We start from the raw sequence: 14,770 nt of genomic DNA on the forward strand, positions 1-14,770 counted from the left end.
CCAGAGAATTAGCTACAATAGCCAGGCACTAATGTGACTTTTGGAATGTGTCGGTTTAGTGAAATTATAAGTGCACATAAACTGATGATTCATGAATTCTCAAATTAAACATCTGTGTTTAATTTTATATTGAAGTGTTTTTAAATCCTCAGAAAATGATGTTACCAAATGTTTCTGGCTCACCAAATGTCCTATTTTTAAAAGTCTTAATCAAAGGCAATGATTCATCTAACACCTTCATATAAAGTTTGATGAGTGGGATATATATATCTTATGATATAAGTATACTTGGCTGAAGGAATTCAAAGAACAAATTCTGGAATTTTTTTTTTTTTAAATATGGAACGCTTCACGAATTTGCGTGTCATCCTTGTGCAGGGGCCATCCTAATCTTCTCTGTATCGTTCCAATTTTAGTATATGTGCTGCCGAAGCGAGCACAAAATTCTGGAATTTTTAACACAATTAATAACCTACCCAGGTGATTGTTGCTGTTTTGGATTCCTTCTAAGAAATGCTATAAGAAAAAGAAAGGAATGACAACAGGGAAGTACATGTAACAAGATCACAAGTACACAGGTTAGGTCACCCATCCCATCATCAATTTCTCACTGTCACACTGCTTAGCAACTTGGTGTTGGAGTCTATGCTGGCAGAAAAGATCTGGTTGCAGTAAGAAATTCAATCAAGCATGTTGCCACTGGGTGGCACAATTGGAAGTCTGGAGAGAAGTCTGGTCTTTCCAAGAGCGCTGCTTTTGCTCCTCAAAGGACTGGAATTTATAAACAGAAAGCTGCTGCCCCTCGTGATCCGTTTCTCTGACTGTTCATAAAACTGAGGAAGTCTGTGGCTTTCCAAGAGTGTAGATTTCACTTTGTATTGATTCTACGTGAAATTAACTTGAACTTTTTTTTTTTTTTTTTTTTTTTTTTTTTTTTTTTTTAGATTTAACTTCTTGTTGATAGTGGAAATGCAAATAATGGAGTCTGAGGCAGGTTTTGGTGATGAACTTTTGGACAGAAAAAATGGTAAAATATGTGCCATGTTTCTCCTCATTCTTGTAGGTCCAGTATGGTAGGCGTTGGCCACATATATCTATTTTCTGTTAGTTAACATTGATCTTTAGTCCCATTTTGACCCTATAGCCTAAAGTAACTAATAAATAACACCCATATTGTACAATGCAGATAGATGATCTTTATTTTTTTTCCCTCAAAAGGATAGAGAAATACTAGGCATTTCTGCTCATGTTACCTAAACACCTGGGGAAGCCATGCCTGGTGGTACAGTCCTGTAATTCCAGCCACTGGGCACACTAAGGCAAGAGGATCACAAGTACTGGACTTAGAGTCACCATGGAAGCTTATCTCCAAGTTTTTCCATGAGGGTACTTCCAGGACTAACTGGAGAAGGAAAGACTCTCTGTGGATGTAGATGGCAGTGTTGATAGGGCCTGGCCCCTGGTTCAATAAGGGATGAGCAGGCTGAGCACCAGCATTCCTCTGTCTGTTTCATGACTGAGATACAATATGACCAGTCACCTCATGCTTTTGCTGCCATGACTTCCCCATTATGATGGACTTTACTCTCTTTGAACCAGAATAAACCTTCCTTCCAGTGTTAGTTATCTTTCTTGCTACACGGACAGATATCTGATAAAAGCAATTTGGGGGTGCTTGCTTTGGAAGCACATAGATTAAAATTGAATGATACAGAGATACATAGCCCTGCACAAGGATGACACACAAACTCGTGAAGTGATAGATATAATATATAATGTGACATATATAAATAAATGTATATATATAAAGTGATATATATAATATATGTTATATATAAAGTGATATATATATAATATATGTTATATATATGTGTATATATATATGTGTATACATATACATATACATACATATATATACACACATATATATATTGCATATATATGTATTACACTGGTTAGCGGCCCTAGCATGCCCATTCTCTCTCCTCTCTGTTTCTGTCTGCTTGCAAATAAATAAATAAATGCAAATTTGGAAATGGAGAGTTTATTTTATCTTACAGATCAGGTTAGAGTCCATTGCTTAGAAGGCCCAGTGGCAAGTACATGAAGCAGCTGGTCACATTTCACCCACAGTGAGGAATTCGAGTGATAAATGTTGCTGCTCAGTTAGCCTTCTCTTATTCATTTAATCTAACCCATGGAATAATGTCACCCACAGTTAGAGACAGGTCCTCTCACCTCAACCTTGGCTAGAAAATCTCTCACTGGCATGCCCAGAGATTCAGTTTCTATGGTGACTTTAAATTGTGACTGGTTGATAAAATCAGAGATTAACCATTACATGTACTTAACTAGTTTTTTGTCACAATGAGAAAAGTAACTAAGACATTGGGTTACAGAGTAAATTCCAGACCAGTCAGAGAAACTTAGTGAGTCCCTGCCTAAAAATAAAAAATGGATGGATATATATAGCTTGGAAGTCAGACACTTGTCTAGCATTCATGAGTCCTTTGGTTCAAACATACACAATACAACAAAACAAACAAAAATGATAGCTTTGTTAAGTTACTTATTGTTCCATTTAACCCCAATATAGCTTTACTTAACATTTAAACTATGTGAAATAAATTTTCACTCCTATCATATTGTGCTTCTAAGACATCAGGGATAGGGTAGGCTAAAGCTACACACACACACACACACACACACACACACACACATACACACACACACAAACATATTTGACATCAAAATTATCTTAGTCTATAGTCAACTGTGCATATTGTATATTACAAGATAGTTCAGAATTGGTATCACCAGGATTTTGGTAGTTAAATGCAGTTATTCAGTCATTCCTAATCCTTCTAGATCTGTGTTTATGTCACATGCTGTCTTTTCAATCCCTGTCAAATCTGCCATCCATTTTATTCTTTATACTCCTTTTTTTTTTTGTTATTTTGTTTTGAACCTTCGATGTTTCATTTCAGTCATGAGGTGGGGTGAGGAGGGTCACCTTTCTCATCCTTTGGCTCTTGGGAATTGTTTGATGGGTGTGTTCTCCTATGATACTCCCATTGAGAATATCGTATTTGCATACTGACTGAATGGATTGTGAGAAGATACTTTACTTGTCTAATATTTGTAGCCATGTTCAGAGGTTCAATTACATTTATATTTTGCTGAGGCAGCTTGGTGAAAAATGACTTTTTCAGGTATTTGGGTTCCTTTTTCAAAAGATAATATGGCTGGTGTTGGGTGTATAGTGGATAGGTTTGATTGTATACATACTGAGCACGTCTCATGTGATTCTTACTTTGGTATACAATGGTATTCAAGATATGGGCTGGGCATGGTGGTGCATGCCTTTAATCCCAGTACTAAAAAACAAAAATGGGGGCATCTGCTGAGATTGCTTAGTGGTTAAGGTGCTTGTCTGCAAAGCCAAAGGACCCAGGTTCGATTCCATAGGACCCATGTAAGCCACATGCACAAGGTGGTGCATGTGTGTGGAGCTTGTGTACAACAGCCATAGGCCCTGGCGTGCCCATTCTCTCTCTCTCTCTCTGCCTCTTCTTTTCTCAAATAAAAAGATAAACAAAAAATGAAAAAAGAGACACGGCTCTTGCTTATAATGGATCTGTGTATTAGTTATGAATGCTTGTACCTTTGAACAAAACCCTATTACATATTTCATTTTGCCAAGAGGCTTTGGAACTGTGGATAGCCTGTGCTAAAATTGATTGAGTGTTGGTGGTGTGATTTACTGTGTTGATAAAGTTTACAAGATGATGAGAACCAATGCAATTATTTTGTTTTATCTTATTTTATATTTTGGTTTTTTGAGGTAGGGTCTCATTCCAGCCCAGACTGACCTGGAATTCACTCTATAGTTCCAGGCTGGCCTTGAACTTACACAGAGCTCCTCCCATCTCTGCCGCCCCAGTGCTGGGATTAAAGGTGTGTGTCACCATGCCTGGCCAATTCAATTATTTTAAAGACTTATCTCCTGTCTCTAGAACAGTAATTATCAAACTGGACTGCACATGAAATTATCTTGATGAGTTTCTTAATCATGCACAGTTCTTTAAATAGTTGTTCTCAAAAAGTGGTCCACAAGCAAGCACCATTAAACATAACCTGGAAATGTGTTAAAAATGCAGGTTTTGGGCTGGAGAGATGACTTAGTGGTTAAGGGGCTTGCCTGCAAAGCCAAAGAACCCAGGTTTGACTCCCCAGGACCCATGTATGCCAGATGTACAAGGAGGTACAAGCATCTGGAGTTCATTTGCAGTGGCTGGAGTCCCTTGTGTGCCCATTTTCTCTCTTTCTATCTGACCATTTCTGTATCTCTCTCTCTCCCTCAAATAAATAAAAATAAAGTATTTAAAAATGCAGGTTTTGGGGCTGGAGAGATGGTTTAATGGTTAAGGCACTTGACTGCAAAGCTAAAGAACCTTGGTTTGATTCCCCAGGACCCACATAAGCCTGATGCACAAGGGGGTGCATGCATCTGGAGTTCGTTTGCACTGGCTGGAGGCCCTGGCACACCCATTCCCTCTCACTCTCAAATAAATAAATAATATATATTTTTTTAAATGAAGGTTTTTAGGCCCTACCCTAGTCCCACTGACAGACTAGATTTGAGGATTAGTTTAGCAAGCTCTTCAGGGACTCAGATATATGCAAATTTCAATGACCACTGCTTGGGAGATCCGATTTCACTGGTCTACAGAGTAGTAAGTGTGTGTGTGTGTGTGTGTGTGTGTGTGTGTGTGTGTGTGTGTGTGTTGTATGCACTTGTATGTGCTCTTGCAGTGTTCCACGTTAGCCTGCGGTGGGGTGTGCTTGCCGACAGTGGGCAGATACAGGGTGTCCAGCAACACTGAGCTGGAGTCTGTCTCTTACTGATCCCAGACCTTGCAGCATACAAGTAAGTCTTCCCAAGTCTCAGAGGACCACCTGTGAGAGTAGGGTTACACCCAGTTATTTAACATGAGTTTGTGAGTTCTTAGGAGTCCAGCGTGGGTGGTGTCAGTAGGGAATCTCCAGGTCCACCTGCTCGAGCAAGAAGTACAGGGAGCCACTGAGCTATCTCTCCAGTTCTAAGTTTTGTTCTTTTAAGAAGGCTTTCCAGGTAATTCTAATATAGAGATAGATTTGAGAACCACTATTCTGGGGGAAGCATTGCTCCAGCTTCTCTTCTGACTGGGTGCTGTTCATGTTGGTAGGACATCAGAGAAGTAGTTGTTTCAGATGTCATTAGATTGTGGTCACACTATCTGGGAGGGACTTTTATGTATATGAGGATTCACTAATTTTGACCAAAGTGTTGGATCAAAACTTAAAAAATGACCCAAGTCCTGTGGGAAATAATTTCCACACAGAGGCAGATCAGTGCTACCCAAGAACTAATGCTCAAGGGCATCATCTTGGGGAGTTTGTCAAATGCAAATTGCTGGTTAGTAGGTCAGGGGTGGGATGGAGGCGCTGCATTTCTCACAGGCTCTCAGGTGATGCTGATTCTGGGTCCAGGAAGATGTGGTAGAGGTGGCATTTCTCCTGCTGGGCAGTTGTCTATCTTTTTTTTTTTTTACATTTCTTTTTAAATTTTCCTTTATTAGTTGTATACATACTCAGTGTGTGAACAGCCATGTTGGTACCATTGTTAGGTTCCTCCTGTCCTCCCCCCTCCAAAGGGACACTCTTTGTTGGGGATTATGGGTTGTGCATTGTGGGGGTAGCTATCAGTTATGGGGAAGAGGCAATGTCTCTGCATAATGTCCCAACCATCTATTTTTGTCTTATTGATGGATCTTGTTTTTCCTCCATTTTCTCTGCCTTCCCTCATCTTCCCTTCTCTCCCAGTCAGCCATGTAGAATGGTGTTTAAACCTGGCTCTCAACCCACATTTTGAGCTCTGTCTCAGGACCTACATTTTAGCAGGGTTCCCGTTGTCTGTCTCTATGCTCTAGAATAAAGAAAGCAGTCAAGTCTCTAGATGATATAGTTGATATGAATTCTGATTGTCCACAGGTTAGTTTTTTAAAGCCCATATGTGGCAGGAACAAAAGGCACAGTGAGGAGATTGGAGTTACTACCCAAGGCAACAGAACAAGTGTTCAGACATGATTTCTTTAATCTTTAAAAATTTGACCTTGAGACAAAAATCCTTAGTGGTTTCTTAAATAGGTAAAGTGTGTGAAGTGAGAGCTTTAGTTACTTGCTGGGAGTTTTACATTGGAGCTACCTCAGAAAATACTGAGTGACTGAGTTGGAAACAATTTTAAATTGATGAGTTTAGAAAACATTTAAGTGATCTATGTATCATTAGAAAATGTAGTTTCTGTTGTAATTGATGTGGTATATTATTTAAGCTAAAAATAACGAAGCGTGAAATTTCAGTATCTCGGTCAGCATTAAAATGTTAGTCCTCATTTTGAAGCAGAAAATAAAAACGTTGCTATTTCATATTACAACAACTATTTTACCAATAACTTGAGGATTGAAGGGGTTGCTCTTTAGTTTCTATTCAGAAGAAATACTAATTTCACATTATTAAAAAAGATAACATTTATAAAATCCTCTTTAGTGACTTTTACACATTAAAAACTGTCCACGTTTGAATAAGTCATACATGTTAAGCAAAACCCTCAATAAGTGCAAATGTGTTTGGTTGAATTTATTTAAAAAAATCAAAATACAGAATATGATTATTTAAACTGTGATTTTAATATAATGGATTCATAGAAGTTAAAACTAAGAAAGATTGTACATCTTAAATACAATCCTTTCATTTTATAGATGAAATGGCCAGAAAAACTTCGGGCCTCTTCCAAAGCCCCAGAGAGCAGAGCAGGCCTTAGCCTTTGACAGGCTGAGGCCAAGAGGAGCAGACAGGACCTTGGAAGTTCTGCTTGCAAGCCTTTAGGGCCCATGGTCACCGCTTCTCACCTTCCTCAGAGGGCCAGCCCTCTCTTCAGTACAGACTAACCCTTGAAAGCACCATTTTTAATGACCAGTGTGGAAAATCACTTTAAGAGAACTGAAAACCACATCTGTTTGGCTTCGGACCCACAAGAATTACAGAAATCACCTCTTCTTTGCCCACCAATTATAGTGATTAAATTACTATAAAAATCAAACTTGAAAGAGAATGCTGTTTCCCCAGATGATGGTAGAATATAGAGCTGGCCCCCAGCTTCCCCTCCAAGTTTTTTTTTCCTTAATTCAGAGCACAAGTCTAAATTGCAAGTCCTAATCTTAGAATTAATCATAGCTTGTTTAATTCCAAATGTTTCCACAATATATGTTTAGTAAGCAGACCTGTGGCAAACCTTATTTATTTATTTCAGTAAGTACAACTGGCTTTTCAAACAATAGCTGTCCTGCTTGATTTATAAGCCTAACTTCTGAGGCCAGGTGAAATTTAGGCCCTCACTTACATTTGGCACAGTCAACTAAAATGCAATAGAAAAACAAAGTAACATGCGATTATAATTTCATTTTACTACAAGAAAGAATCCATAAAACATTCTTCTAAAATACTGCAACAATAAATCAAGAGAGGGGAATTATCCAGCCTTTATCTAGTTAATACTTGAGCACTTTAATGGAGAGGATGGCTCTCTTTGGTTTTCTAACTTTGCTGAATGTAAAACGTATTCCAACACCTAGTTAAAGGTCTTCTGATTAGGTTATTTGACATAAATATTTGCATGGTTGTTGGATATGGAATATGGAATGGAATGGAATTGTATATTGTGTTGGAACGTCCATGAGTCTGTAAAAGAGGAGCACTAGAATAAATACCCAATTTTGCCTCTCTGTGGCTGATTTCTCACTTTCTGAAACCCTATGGACATGATCCAAAACATGCACATATGTGTATATATTTAACTTAATGTTATTGCAAATAAGAACTTGAGAAATGTGGACCTGATTAATGTTAGCTAGATTTTATAATATTTTTGCACAAGTGTTCAAAAATAAAATTTAAATATATGCAAAGAAAATACCCATTTAATTTATATTGGCAATGAAAGTAAAATTAAACAAATATAGTTTTAGAATAAAAATTAGACAATGTTGTTAAGAGAATAGCTCAAAAGAGCAGCTGCTCTTTGATAATTCCTATATTGGCATTCAACATGGTGTAATGTACCTTAAATGTATAAACAGTGTTATTATACTAATTAATGAAAGCAAGAGCAGACATAGGTTCCATCCTGTTTTCTTTATATAAAGATCTTCCATTCATGATGTGAGCAAGTCTTAGGGGGATAATGACTAACAGTCCTGATAATTTTTTGTATGACCAGAACATAGACATGGTTTATGATTTTAAACATGCATCCACCTCTTATTTTGATAAAGGCTTATGAGTAAAGGAAACACATTGATGTATTTGGACCTTTTCTAGTCATAGTCACAGCTTAACAGAATATGTGAAATAGACATCAAATGACAAGTATGTAAAACTACTCAACTTGGCAAATAAAGAATATGTTATTTAAAAAACAAATTTTTAGGGGGCTGGAAAGATTGTTCATTGGGAAAGGCACTTGCCTGCAATGCCTAATGACCCAGGTTCAATTTCCCAGTACCCATGTAAAGTAAGATGCACAAAGTGGTGCATACATCTTAAATTCATTTATAGTGGCTAGAGGCTGTGGCACATCCATTTTTTCTCTCTCTGTCCTTGAAAATAAATACACTATTTTTTAAAAAAGATCTTTTCTTTTTCTTTTTTTAAATTATTTATTATTTATTTATTTGAGAGCGACAGAGAGAAAGAGGCAGAGAGCGAGAGAGAGAGAGAGAGAGAGAGAGAGAGAGAAAATGGGTACACCAGGGCCTCCAGCCACTGCAAATGAACTCCAGATGCATGTGCCCCCTTGTGCATCTGGCTTATGTGGGTCCTGGGGAATCAAGCCTCGAACTGGGGTCCTTAGGCTTCACAGGCAAGTGCTTAACGGCTAAGCCATCTCTCCAGCCCCATACAAAAATCTTTTCTTTAATCCCTATCAAATTTCTTCTTTCTACCTCTCCCACCAATGCTAATACACAATTGCAGAGAGTCTTTCCAGAATACAAAGAAAAGTAGATTAGTACACTTGGTAGGAGTGTTGGCGGACTCTTTTGGAGACAGCTGGGCCCTAGTTATGGAAAACTGTATACCTCTCTTTCACCTAGAAAATCTCTAAGAAAACAATGAAATGGATGTGTCAAATTCATGTTCTTATTACTTTAAAAAGAACCTAATATCCAATAATTGAGAACTAATAAATTATAGTACCCTTATGACAGGACATATGATCTCGTTATTATAACTCATATTGTAAAATATTTACCACCCTTCTTCTGTGATTCACCTCCACAGCACCTCCTCCTCTTCCGGGTAGGTAGGCTTTGTCGTGACCTTCATGCTGGGGTGCAGTGCAGAACACATACCCTGGCCTTCTCATCGCTAGTGTTTTTGGCTTCTTGTTTCTAATCTCTCGCCCTTTTCTTCTTTCTCCCTCTCTGCTCTCCCTGCCTCCTCTCCTCTCCTTTCCTTCTTTTCTCCTTCTCCACCTCTTCTTCCTCTCCTTTTCCTTCTCTTCCTCCTCCTCCTTCTTCTTGTTCTCCTTCTTCTTCCCCTCTTCCCCTCCCCTCTTTCTCCTCCACTGCTCTATGCCCCATCCTGATTTTCACAGACCATCTCAGGAAACTCACTGTCTAGTATTGAACAAGGTCTGGAGGACACCCGTTCACTTTCTCAATATCAGGACAGAGGTCGGAATACCCAGCCTTGCTTAGGACCTCTCAATTTGGGGGTCAGTAACGCAGACCCAGCACATCTGAGTAGTACCCACTTTCCCCCCCATCTGTGGCCTTCCCTGTGAGCACTCTGGGTCAGACAGGGAAGAGTGTGACTACAGACGGAGCTAGCTGGCACATGGTGATTTTGAGTCAATGGTGACTCACCTATTCCTATGTCCCAGCAACCATCGTTTCCCACCCTTTCCTGGACCATTTTATATTTGACTCCATGGTGAATAGGGTTGGCTTGATTGATTTTAAGATATCATTTTTATGTTAATCATTTAACTCAATGCATTCTTTTACTAATTACTTAACTCGACTAACATGTTTTCCTTGTTGGCTCATACAAACAATATAGCAGTGTATAAGGTTTTCTCAGAGGTAACAGCTAGGGTTATGGTATGGGTGAGTCCATCCAGATGTGTCTTCACTTCTAAAATAGTACATGTACATTTATGTATGGTCACATATTTTTATTAAAATTCCTATTTTCTAGAACTAGATTATTGTTTGTTATCTTATACTTTTATGAGATAATCTGCGGCTAATAGCACTTAGGTTAATTTCAGTTTTTCTTTTACATCCCATGATTCGGAGGTGTTCCTGTGTGATTCTGTTTGTGCTGCCAGTTTGAAACTCTTTCTGGGGCTCTTGCTGCAGCCAGACAATTGCCATTAAGTGTAACATCACTACTGTTCATGCCCATAGAGGCAGAAACCCACAAACTTCTAAAATGGATTAAGAGTTAGCCTAGCTATGGCTTACTGAGTCCCTCTGTCCTACAACTCATTTCACACAGGAGGCTCTGAAGTTCTGAAGGGATTATAACCCATGGGCCATCACACATCTCTGAACAGGCCAGTCTTCATTCGGCCAAGTGTTCAGTTCACTACCCAGCTGCCCTCTGTGGCTATAGGCCATGACTCAGAAGGTTGTTGTCCTCCAGAGCAGAATCCCAGATCACAAAGGTCTTTACTGTTCATGACAACACAAGAGTCAAACAGGGAGAAGGGGAATGGTGACTGTGCACATGGATCCAGTCCTAGACAGCGAAAGACTTTCAGGGAAGCACAGAAAGCAAGGGGAGAGTAACTGGAGGGCATGTCTAACAGACACCACACTTTGGCTTTCTTGTTTTTGCAGGATAACTGTAGCTACAGTAGCTTTTGGCTGTTTGGATAAAAGTCACCATCATATTTTTTTTATATAACTTTATAGTTTGCTTCTAACCTTGACACAGGTTTGCATGAAAGACTACCTCTCGGCAGGCCAAGAGAGGGAGCCCAGTGCCTTTGTTCCTCCCAAGCACCCCACAGCTTAGGCAGGCATGCTCCTGACATGACACGGGCACTCACCCAGGGCTGGCATTTGATTGTATCCTGCCAAAATTCATGCTGATACCTACTCCCAATTGTAGTCGTAGGAAAGGGCCTTTAGCAGATGATTCAGCCCCTTTTTCATGAACCCACTACCACATTACTGGAGATGGTAGTTTTGCCCCTTCTGTCTCTCCCACCATAAGAAGACACAACAGCTATCATTTTTTTTTTTTTTGAATGCAACCACTGGACTCCTCACCAGACATCAAACATATGGAATTTTGATATTGGGCTTGCCTGTCTCCTGTGCTGTTAGAAATAACTTTGGGAGCCGGGCGTGGTGGCGCACGCCTTTAATCCCAGCACTCGGGAGGCAGAGGTAGGAGGATCGCTGTGAGTTCAAGGCCACCCTGAGACTACATAGTGAATTCCAGGTCAGCCTGGGCTAGAGTGAGACCCTACCTCAAAAAATCAAAAAAAAAAAAAGAAATAACTTTGGTTCTTTATTAAAGCAGTGCAAAGCGGCTGGGTCAGCTTCTGAACTTCAGGATCCCCACCACCTTAGCAGTTCATGTGGCTGCTAGGAACCAGTGGGACCTGCCTGAGGGCTAAAAATCTGTCATCTCTAGATTTATTAGTTCTTTCAACAAATACTGCGTAAGCTATACATGGCTGGCGCTGTGCTGGGTCCCAGAGGCCCAGCTGTGAACACTGGAAACTTGTTCCTGATCTGCGGTGCTATGCAAGGATGAAGACAGATGGTCACGGGGTGTCTCATTCCAGCTCTGTCGACTAGTTCACCGAAGAGAACATGGACACAGGAGCAGGTGTTAGAGGGAACTTTCTATTTTCAGTGCTGAGATGGGACCGTGGACTTTGTACATCCTAGGAAAGTGGTCTACCACTGAGCCCAAGGACAGCTGCTCTTGTAACAGCCCTGCAGAGACTCCATGTTCTGGAAATGAGAAAGCTGGCCGGACCTGGGAGAGAGGTGAGAGGAGGTGAGTCTATGCTGAAACCCATCCAGAACAAATTAGGATATCTTAGTAAGGATTTGGGTTTGTTTCCTATGGCAACAGGAAACCTTAAGTGAGTTTTAATTAGTCAACCTAAATAGATTTATTTTTTTAAAAACATGGGCCTAAAGTGTAAAACAGAATTTTATGTGTCTGAGTCCCTTCTCAATTTGTGGTATTTGAAGAAAAAAAATCCAGGTTGAGCTCTCCAGAGTGCCAAGAGCACAATACACAAGCTTCTCTATTGCTCAGGTAAAACCAGCACGAAGTTCTGGAGCTGAAATGGTACCAGGCTTGCCACAGCTGCACTGTGTGGCCCATACTTAGCTTGTGGACTTGAGATATTACATGTGATGTAGGTATTGCTACTCGCTTCATCTTACAGCAGAGGAAAGTGAGGTGCCAAGAAGCAAGGTGGCTTATCCAAGATCGTAAGTGGTGGGCCTGGACTCCAACCTAGATGGCCTGGCTGCAGGGTCTGTGTCCTGGTGATGGACATGAGAGACCACTCCTCTCCAAGAGCTGACAAAGTAGTAAGTCTCTAGCCAGCCCCCAGCACAGCCTATCTTGTCAGCCCCACCAGCTCCTGGGGCCACTTTGATCCTGCCCATTGTGGGAATCCCATCAGAACATGTCTTTCACCCGCTGTAAGGTACATCAGGACTCTGCAGCTACTTGAGACCCTTTGGATGTGCCAACCTGGTTGGGCTGTGGGGTTAAGCATTATCCTATGGGTTTGGTTTGGTTTGTCTTTATAAGGCAGTGTCTCTCTTATCACGTTTTTGAAAGAGAGTTGATGGATTTTGAATAAAGCAAATTGCCCTCCACAGTGTGGGTGGGTCTCATCCCATTAGTGGAGAATTGGCTGGAACAAAAGGACTGGCTTCTCCTGGAACAAGAGCAAAATCTGTGGTAGGTTGCCTTAGGACTCCAACGGGGACATCAGCTTTCCCGAATGTCCAGTCCGACAGCCTGCCCTGTGGATTCTGGATTCTTACTGCTCTGTGTAACCTACATGTGCCCTACACTCTTAGCACTTGGTTTACAGCATGTGTTTAAGAAGCACGGGCGGAATTAGCGAGGCTGGAGCACCTGTCACACATCACTAGCCTGAGGATTTTCTCTTTCCCCCGATCCCGTGATGCGTGCCTGGTGTCACATAGCCCTTTCCTCCAAGACGAATCGGTATCTCCTGGAGGGAGAAAGGACGTTCTTAAGACTCAAGAAGAGACTGACAAGACTAGGAAGCTCAGGAATGCCCAAGGCTGACAAGGGCCTCTCGGACTCATAAACACAGCAGGGGAGGAGGCTCTTCCACACAGAGGACTACATGCTGTGCAGTGGAGCACCAAGGGTGCACTTTTCATGAGGCACCACTTATGTTGGGGTGAGCTTTGTGAAGCGGCTGCCTCTGAGTCCCTCATGCTCCTCCTGTAAGTGACCCAGTGAACTTGCCGATTCTCCAAGCCAGACTCGGGCGGAATCATTTTTTTTTTTTTTTTTAAATTTCAAGATATTTGATCACATCTCAAGAGAAGTCACACACACCTGGCTTTCTGGTTGTGCACCTGATGTGAAATCTCTTTCCTCTGCTGGGGTAAGAGTTATCAGCTTTCAAGTTTGAAGGCCTCCTTAGTGGTACTATTTCCCCACCACTAAGCTACCTGGCTTGATTTTGCTCATGCCAAATAAGCCCACCTAACACCCTTCCACTCCCAGGCTGGCTCCTTTCAGCTCCTGATGCTCCCAGTTAGGAAAGGTCAAGTTTATTTTGTACACTTGTAAAGCCCAGTTGGCTGTTAGCCCAGAGCTCTAGCTTCCTCCCTTGCCATTTTCAGAGCCAACTACCTCCATCCTTGGTGGTAGCTCCTGGCCCTGCATGCGCTTCTTTGGTCCCAATGTCTTCCTTTTCACCTGTTACTCTTGCTCAATGTCTTAACATGGCTGCCTGTGCCATTTATATTTTTTACTCTCTGTTAGGTTCTTGTCTTGCCATCATGAGGAACGGAGTGGGTGGACAATGAGGGTGAGGGCGACCCAGAGGGTTTTGTCTTTGTGAACTGGCAGTCTGCAGGCTGAAGTGAAGCTCTCAGCAGTCATTCTCTCAGCTGAGAGAGAACAAAAGTGACAGCTCTGGGCTCTTAGTAGTCATGGATGCCAATCAAGAGGACATGGAGGTAGAAGTGAAAGCATGGTGATAACCAAGAGTAGATTGCTGTCTGGAAGGAAGTCTTCCAGGAAAGGGGGTTTGTGCAGGGGTTTAGATAGGCCCAGATTGGGTGTACACAAATCAGCTGAATCAGAGAGAGCCTGCTAAAGAGCTTGTACAGGGAAAGGAGAGAGAGAAAATGTTACTTTCATTGTCCCATTTCCCTTAGTGTTACAGCAGCCATAGGAAGTGACTCTCTGGATGAAGGGCTGGATGCAGAATCTGTACTCAGCGGGTTCTGAGCCCTGCCTATTATCTGCTTCCATCACAGTAGGGATTGGGGGAGTCTCCGCTATGAGGTGCCTAGCTGTAATGAAGGGGGAGGTAAACCTTAACCATAATTGGCTCAAAACATGGACCAGGGGCATCTAGACAGGGGTGAAATACTGATGAACTGATGAAGGGGGAGACCGCATCATTCA

At 41.2% G+C, this 14,770-nt stretch overlaps 1 non-coding gene and 1 pseudogene across 1 annotated transcript; one reads left to right on the forward strand and one right to left on the reverse strand.

The window, feature by feature from the left end:
* Positions 1–333: 333 nt before the first annotated feature.
* Positions 334–440, reverse strand: LOC123455490. Its single transcript, XR_006633951.1, has one exon. It is a non-coding gene; the product is annotated as a U6 spliceosomal RNA (small nuclear RNA).
* A 1,231-nt stretch (positions 441–1,671) lies between these two features.
* On the forward strand, positions 1,672–1,771 carry LOC123455420 (annotated as a pseudogene).
* Positions 1,772–14,770: the final 12,999 nt, after the last annotated feature.

The sequence above is a fragment of the Jaculus jaculus genome, chromosome 16 (genome assembly GCF_020740685.1).
Source record: "Jaculus jaculus isolate mJacJac1 chromosome 16, mJacJac1.mat.Y.cur, whole genome shotgun sequence".
In the NCBI taxonomy this organism is placed as follows: domain Eukaryota; kingdom Metazoa; phylum Chordata; class Mammalia; order Rodentia; family Dipodidae; genus Jaculus; species Jaculus jaculus.